A 9,213-nucleotide genomic window follows, 5' to 3' on the forward strand; every position below is an offset into this window, starting at 1 on the left:
TGTGTGCCTTGACTGGGGATTGAACCCACAGCCTTGGCATATGGAGATAATGCTCTGAGTTAACCAGCAAGGGCCTATTTCAGCAGTTTTTTACTCCCGCTTTCAGCCCTTAGGGATCTGGTGGACTACCTCCAACTTCTTGCCTCTTGAAACCCGTTTTTCTCTGTAAGGGCCCTGTCAGATAGTGCCTAAGATAGCTCTCACACTGGCGAATCTGCAAGGTTGTGTACTCCACTCCACTGGGAGTGTCGTTCACACCATCCTTGTTGTAAATGTGTACATTTATTTTGACAGTTTTCCAGGAGGTGGCAGTAAAGTGTTTCCTCCAAACAAAATTAGTATGGCTATCTTCCAGTAGATGGAAGTGAAGTTTCTGGACGAAGAACACGTTTCTGACGGCGCTGTGAAGACTAGTGGTGACTCCGATGTTCCCCATCTGGTCCACAAGAAGCTCTCACACACTTCTTGCCCAAACTGACTTGGGAATGGGTGCTGTTCCCAGGGCGGCTGCAGTATTCCTCTCCCTCTGCTGCCCAAACAGCTGCCAGTCCTCCTCTCATCTGCTGTATTTTCCTAGCAGAAGCAGACACAGGTCCACTGTGCCCCTCTAACTGCAAGCGACTCATCTCAAGTGCTTGAGTGGTTTCATTTTAGGTCTTCTTAGCTTGAGGTAAGAGGCAGGCAGGCATCTGAGGTAAGAATCAATCACTGCATACCAGCAATAGTCTCCAAAGAAGTACTCCTCAATAATTCTCACTTGGCCTTTTATAACTTGCTACGAGAATTTAGATTGATCAGACTAGTGGCTAGAGTCGCTGCTAGTCTGAGCAGCGCCGTCAGAAACGTGTTCTTTATCTAGAAACTTCACTTCATCTATTGGAAGATAGTCATACTAATTTTGTTTGGACAAAATGTGATTTTGTCTAAATCTTCTCATTTCTAGGGGAAGTCCATTTCAGAACTCACCTGAGTGAGGTTTGGGGGGAGATGGGGAAGAATTGTTGAGTTTTTTGGTAATATCTTGGTACTCCATTAAAACAGTACTCAACCAGGGATTTTTTTTTTTTTTGGAGGGGGTTTGGGATCATGTCTGGAGACATTTTTGGCTGTCAAAACTAGGAAGAAACTAATAGCATCTTGTGGGTACAGATCAAAGACATATTACAATGCACAGGACAGCCTTCTCCACAACAAAGAATTATCTGGCTAAAAATAGCCAGATAATTAACATCTTGTAATAAAATGGAATTTCTACACTTGGCAGTCACTATGAGAATATCTCAAAAGTACATCGCTTTTTCGTCCAAATGCTTTATGTGTAGATGTAGATGTCACCTTTTAATATACAACTAGAGTCAGAAACTGCATTTCAGATAGCTGTTTGGCTAGGATGAGCAGTGACTGGTACGATTCTAAGACTTCCTCTGGACATGAGGCCTGCCAGGAAAATGATTGCTTAAGGTGAGGTTTGTATAGCCCAGGGAAATACATTTTACCCAACTTATCTGAGCAGAGACTTACACCTCTCAGAAGTGAAGTCATGAGTCAAATCACCTTGGAAGGAGTATACACCTGCTGCAGCCCCAGACCGAGTCCGAGATGCTGGGGAGGACCTTGGGATACCTGTGTCCTGACTTGAAGTCAGGGAGTAGCTCTGACTCTGTAGTAGTCATTTTACAACTAATACCCTTATTATTCAAAGAGAATGCAGATGGATTTCTCCCCCACTCACTCCCCACCGTAGATTAGTTCTATTGATTGAATTCAGCGCTTCCAGATTATAGAAGAATGTGGAACCCATTTCGTATGCCATCACTAAGGAAACTCACATTATTCAAGTGTCCTCCTCACCGTACTGATCTCGTCTCTACCCAGGGCTATTTGAGTACTAGCTGATAGATGAACTTTTGTCCAGTCAAGGCTGCTATTATCTTTTTTAATTCAATGTTCACAACAAACAAGCCATAGTAGCCAGTAAGAGCCAAAAAGTTACACCAAATCCCCACCAATTCTATCATATCTTAAAAAATAAAGTAGACACAGCAAACATTCAATAATTATGAATGTCAGACATGGAATAAGAACATTGAACTTGTAATAATAATAATAATAACTTGTAATAAGAACCTGCATTAATGCTCAGCCCTGTTACTTACTAGCCGTGTGACTGTGGTCAAGGTATTTACCTAAATGTACCAGAGAGTCCCCATTGGTTAAAAAGAGGAAAAATAATACCAAAATAAATTGGCATGCATGAAAGTGTTTTATAAGCCATATACTACAAATTTTTTCACTGCTTCTACACTCTTTCAGAGGCTTAAAGAAGTATCTGGAAATATTTTGCCACCATATTTGGGTGTTTATTGTCAGTGATGAGGCCCTAGAAGTTCCTAAATACTTGTCCATTTATTTTATATTTTTAAAAGATTTTATTTATTTTATTTTTAGAGAGAGGGAAAGGAAGAGAGAAAGAGGGAGAGAAACATCAATCAGTTGCCTCTCGTATGCCCCGCCCCCCAACCAGAGACCAACCCACAACTCAGGCTCTGACCAGAAATTCAGCTGAAGGCCCTTAGCTTTGCTGGACGGTGCCCAACCAACTGAGCCACAGCAGTCAGGGCCATTTCTTTTTAAATGAAAACCAAGAACCCCCAGACTCTCGGTGCAGCTTTTAAGATCTTCTGAACCTCATGAGTTACAACAAATACGAGCACACCTCCTTAATTAGAAGCATATTTACACTGCCCACTTACAGGATAAGACTTAGGGAGGACTAGGAATGGGAAAACAGGTGCGACTTTTTGTGTGGAGGGGTGGGGGCACTCTTGCACAGGGAGAAGTGGGGAAGACTCTGACTCCCACTGAGCAGTAAAATGCTATCAAATCCAATCAAACTCAGTAATTAATTTTCACTTTCTTGAATCACTCACCTCTACCAAGGAAAAAAGAAAGGACTAAACAACTCCCAACAAAATTAAAATCCAATAACGAAGCAACTCACCATTAGTAAGTGGTACTGCTGGCTCTTCTGAGTTACGCAGTGAAAATCTGTCTGTGCCACTTTCCCCAGGATCACTGCGCCAGCGTGCAAGAATGCACGTTCCTCATAAACAAAAAATAGTACTAGCTGCAAAAAGAAGAAACTGTTCCAGGCTGTACAAATCCCACGCCCACATCCAAGATAATGGCAAATACTGTTCTGATCTTAGCAACCCAATGTAACCTTTATGCCATTTATTTATTCAACACTCATTTCTTGAGCAACTATTAAGGGGCAGGCACTGTGTTAGGGTATATAATCATGATCTCTGCCCTGAAAAAGCTTCATCATACACATCTCTGGAATACGAGTGTTTTTGGAACAGAACCAAAGTTAACATAATGTTGATTTCGGCTTCTGCATTCGCTCTCACAGCTGTTGATGCCATCCAGTGTGGGGAGCTGGAACAATCAACAATAACTGTCATCTTTGCCAAGTCTACACTTTTGGCCTGATAACTCAAAATTCAGTATATGACAATAACATAAACCAATGAGACTATCAACTAGAAGACTAAGTTGTTTGAGCTTCTCCATTAAATTCCTATAGTCAACTAGATAATTTTTCAATAGTCGGAACTTGTTTTAAAAAAACAAATAGAGCCCTGGCTGGTGTAGCTCAATGTATTGAGCACAGGCCTGTGAACCAGATGATTGTGGTTCGATTCCCAGTCAGGGCACATGCCTGGGTTGCGGGCCAGTTCCCAGCAGGGGACCCATGAGAGGCAACCATACATTGATGTTTCTCTCCCTTTCTCCTTCCCTTCTCCTCTAAAGATAAATAAATAAAATTTTATTTTATTTTTTTAATTTAATTTTTGTTCAAGTACAGTTTTCTGTCTTCTTTTTCCAGCCCTGCCCCGCCCCCAGTGCTCCCCACCTCCCTCCCATTTCTGCCCCCCACAAATAAATAAAATTTTTCAAAAAATTAAAAAACAAATAGAAAAGAATAGATGTTCTTTTCTTCTCTCTTCCTATATCCTTGTAATGGAGAGAAAAAGTGCCCAGAGATTCAATGAGACATTCACAAAAGCATGGGTCTTCTGCTGCCCCTTTAGCCAGCAATCCAGGTAGGAGGTGAGACTCTTGCCATTCTGCATACCCTACCTCTTCCTTAGAGGTTTTTGGCTTTTTGGCTTTCCTACCTTCTGACCAGCCAGGCTCCTTCTTAAACTCCTGTAATTGGGACCAGACCTTCTGTGGCAAACTGACAGCCCAAATATTTGCAGATTGAAATCTAACTGTGTACAACCATATTTTTGCTAAACATTTACACTTGTCTGCTCTTTACTACTGAAGACAAGGGCATAATGATTTGCAGAAGCGTTTGGTGTTTTCCCAACCCCCAAGCTCATCAGCAGAGAAGCTGTGAAGCATGAAGGCTCACATCCTTGTTTTAGGTTTTCATAGTGCAGGAGCAGTCGAACCATGTGCACAGGGGAGAAGTATTATAGTTACTGTGCGTATGTCTTATTATCCCTGTTAGCTTGTGGCACCGTCTATATCCTAAGTAAGTGTCTCACCCAAAACAAGTACAGCAAAAACACTTGTCGAAAAAAGAAATGACCCTTTGTTTAATCACGTTTGCTGTTATTTAATAAGGTGTTGCTATTTGTTTCTTCTTTATAGTTCCTTTTTCTCCACCTGGAATACTTGATACTTCTTACTTGGTCAACACAAGTACTGTGTTAAGCACTGGAGACACAATAGTGGACACACTAGACATGATTCCGGCCTTGTGAGGAACGCAAGGTATTATGCCTTGTTACATGGCTAACTACCACTTGTTCCACAAGCCTAAGTTCAGCCTAAGTGTCCTAAGTGTCACTTTATCTGAGCAGCCTCTGTGACCTTGTCTAGATTAAAAAGGCAACCCTATTCTCCAGGCCTCTGGCATCTTGCCCATAAATCACACTGTCGACTTCATCAAAACTAAGATCCCTGAAGGGCTGTAACCTCAGTGGGAGAACAAGAAAAGAACCTGACCTACAGAAGGAAAGGGTGAGGACATCTGATTATCTTCACTTTAACTGGGATAGGATTAAAAAAAAGGAAACAAGCCTCCTCCAAGAATTCCTGTACATGTTTGCAAGCATGTTGTGGGGAGTCAGAATTTCATACTACCTGTGTGGCCCAGAAAACCCTAAGCTGAAAACCATAAAGGTGATCACTTTAGTGCCCCCAGGCTCCCTGCATAAAAAAAGTGAATCCTCTCTGGAAATCTCACAGATAAGGTTCCAAGAAATACAACCTCACAATAAATTATCAGTAAAAACACAAGGAAGTGATGAACTTCAGAATACCTCCAGTGACTGCAGTATTCTAGTTCAAATAGAGAATATGAAGAAAGTATATGTGTGATACTATGACATAGTTAAGACACACGCATTTTGTTTTTGTCCCAGGTTCCTGGCACAGAGCTCTTAAAGCCCTTGCGATTTCCTGAGTGATACTGGTAAGGAATGTATTTTGTTATTCATAACAAGTCTCTTTCCATCACACCTTAGTTTATGGTAATGAGGTGACTTGAGGCTTGGCCCCTAGATAGCCTCCAATGGGGCTGGTGCTAGAAAGACCAAATGATTAGAGGGTTGAAACTTTGAACCCGACCCCTGTCCCCCAGTGAAGGAGGAGAACTTAAGATCAAGCTCTGTGAAAACAGCCTCTAGATGGTAAAAAGGCAAGGAAACGGATTTGCTCTCTCCTGAAGGCCCCTTGATTTCCCCCTAGATTCCTGATTTTAGTCCAGAGAGACTCAAATCAGACTTGTGATTTGAGGCCCCAATAAATCTAAGGGGCCAAGAGACAGCTAACTTTTCAGAAGCACAGTTCAAAATACTGGTGATCAGGAAGCTCACAGAATTGGTTCATTTTAGACACAAATTAGAGGAACATATGAAGGCTAAACTGATTGAAATGAAGGGAAATGCACAGGAAACCAATAGTGATGGAAAGGAGACTGGGACTCAAATCAAGGGAGTGGACCAGAAGAAAGAAAGAAACAACCAAACAGAAAAGAAGAAAGAAACAAGAATTCAAAAAAATGAGGAGAGGCTTAGGAACCTCCAGGACATCTTTAAACATTCCAACATCCGAATTATAGGGGTACCAGAAGGGGAAGAGGAACAGCCATGAGTGGAAAAATTATTTGAACAAATAATAAAGGAGAACTTCCCCAGTCTGGCAAAGGAAATACACTTCCAGGAAATTCAGGAAGCTCAGAGAGTCCCAAAGTTGGATCCAAGAAGGAACACACCAAGGCACATCATAATTACATTAGCCAAGATTAAAATGAAGGAGAGAATCCTAGAAGCAGCAAGGGATAAGGGGACAGTCACTTACAAAGGAGCTCCCATCAGACTGTCAGCGGATTTTTCAAGAGAGACCTTACAGGCAAGAAAGGGCTGGAAAGAAGTATTCCAAGTCATGAAATCCAAAGACCTACAGCTAAGATTGCTCTATCCAGCAAAGTTTTCATTTAGAGTGGAAGGGCAGATAAAGTGCTTCTCAGATAAGGTCAAGTTCAAGGAGTTCATCATCACCAAGCCCTTATTATATGAAATGTTAAAGGGACTTATCTAAGAAAACGAAGATAAAAAATATGAACGGTGAAAGGACAGCAAACTCACAGTTATTAACAACTACACCTAAAACAAAAGCAAACTAAGCAGACAGCTAGATCAGGAGCAGAGCCACAGAAATGGAGATCACATAGAGGGTTAGCAACAGGGGAGTGGGAGAAGGGGGTGGGAGGAATGTACAGAGAATAAGTAGCATAGACAGTGGGGAGAAAATAGGGGGAGGGCAAGAGTAGTATGGGAAATATAGAATCTAAAGAACTTGTGACATATGGACATGAACTAAAGGGGGGATGGGGGAGGGGTGTGCGGGGTGGAGGGGAATAAAGGGGGGAAATGGGATGACTGTAATCAATAAAATATATTAAAATTTTTTAAGACTTTATTTATTTTTCTAAAGATTTTATTTATTTTTCTTTAGAGGGGAAGGGAAGGAGAGAAGGAGAGAAACATCAATGTATGGTTGCCCCTCATGGGTCCCCTGCTGGGAACTGGCCTACAACCCAGGCATGTGCCCTGACTGGGAACTGAACAGCGATCCCTTGGTTCGCAGGCCCGTGCTCAATCCACCGAGCCACACCAGCCAGGGCTATTTATTTATTTTTAGAGAGAGGGGACTCTCACACATGCCCAACCAGGGATGTGATCTGCAACCCAGGCATGTGCCCTGACCGAGAATCAAACCAGCACAGCAACCTTTCGGTTTGCAGGAAGATGCCCAACCCACTGAGCCACACCAGTCAGGGCTGTTCACACTTTTAAATGGTAAAATATTCAGCAGTGTGATGAAATGTAGTACCGTTGTACCCCATGCAGACCATTTCCAGTACTTCGGTGCCATTCCCCTCTGTGTACAATCTAGAAATCACGGAGTTCTGCAGGATGTTACAGTGATATTTTTCTTAACTCCAGATAAGCTCTTTTCAGAGCTGGGGCAAGGTACTTATGAATGGGAAAACAGGATTTCCCTTCTCGCAGCCCCATTTCTATCTTAAATAAGAGTTTGTGTCTGTTTTCTCACCAGATATATATAATGGTTGGAGCTGAACGCACAAACTCCAGAGGAATTGGTGGGCACCTCTAATCCAAGAAAGCTCCCTCAGGCCTACAGCGGAACCTCATTATTAGGATACCAGCATATCTGATAAAGTCAGGCATGCTGACTCAAGAGGAAACAAAGAGATAAATAGGTGAACTCGGAAGGCTCTCTGACAGCCCAGGAGCCTTGGATTCTGAGAGACTGCATCTCTGAGATCACCTTGACTTCTAGACAAGACCAGGATGGAAGGCTGCTGGAACGCCTCTCCCTTGCTCCCAGGCAGTCTTGCCATCTTCAGAAGGGGTCACTTGGGTTCGTTTGTCCAACAATCCAAGCCCCAAACCAGGATGAGGAAGTTTTCCTTCTTACATATAGGTTCTTCCTACCCTTCCAGAACTAAGAAGTGCTTGTTTACATGTTAGATCTAAACGAGTACTCACACAGGGGCTGAGAGATCTAATTCACACCACCACCTTTTTTAAAAAATGTTTTTCAAATATAGCAAGTCCTCATTTAATGCCGTCAATAGTTCTTGACGCAAAATGATGTATAATGAAACCAATTTTATCTTAGGCTAATTGACATAAAGAAGAGTTATGTTCCTACAGCATATTTCTGGTCATAAAAACATCACCGAACTTTTAAGTAAAAATGCAAAACACTTCAAATATTAAATACTGAAATAAATGTGAGCTCTACATACATTTTAAAAAGATTAATAAAAACAGTAAGATCATTATTTTCCAACCTGCTCAGGGTCACAAGTGGTCCGAGCCTGTCCGGGCAGCTCAGGGTTCAAGGCGGGGAACCCACCCAGGACAGGACGCCCTCCCACTGCAGGGCCACTCACACCCAGACCCACTCGCACTCACGCTGGGCAGTGCAGACATGCCGTGTCACCCCACACGCCCATTCTTGGTCTGTGAGAGGAAATGGAGCACCTAGAGAAAACCCAGATGGGCATGGGGAAAGCTGATGCTCCACACACACATCGGCCCCAGGGAGAATCCATTTTTTTCAACATTACAATAATAAAATGACATTATCTGAGGACCTGCTGTACAAAAATAATAAATAGTCATCAGAAGAATTCAAAAAAAATGTAGAAGACTAAAGAATAAAAAGCAAAATTCTCTCTTTACTCTCTAATCTTACTTTCTTCCCTAAAACCAAACCTGATGAGGTACACCCTCCCCGAAGTCTTTTCACACAAGTATAGAATGCACACACACAATTTTTATTCTTAACATAAATAGGATCATACACTAATGTTCTGTATATGCTTTTTACCATAATATTCCATAGAAATACGTCCATATTAGTAAATTTAGGTTGTTTCCAATTGCCTCTGTTAAAAATTGTAGTGCAGTAAGTGCTTGTACGTGCATGTATATTTGTATATAACAGATTCCAAGAAACAAAATTATGGAATTAAAGAGTAACACGTTTAAAATTTGATAGATACTACCAAACTTACCTTGGAAGAGGTTTTGTGAACAGTATAGGAGAATAACTATTTGCTTAAACTTTCACCCAACTTGGATATTATGTATATTT

Source organism: Sturnira hondurensis, unplaced genomic scaffold (assembly GCF_014824575.4).
Source record: "Sturnira hondurensis isolate 20B ecotype Veracruz unplaced genomic scaffold, ASM1482457v3 Scaffold0001120, whole genome shotgun sequence".
NCBI lineage: Eukaryota > Metazoa > Chordata > Mammalia > Chiroptera > Phyllostomidae > Sturnira > Sturnira hondurensis.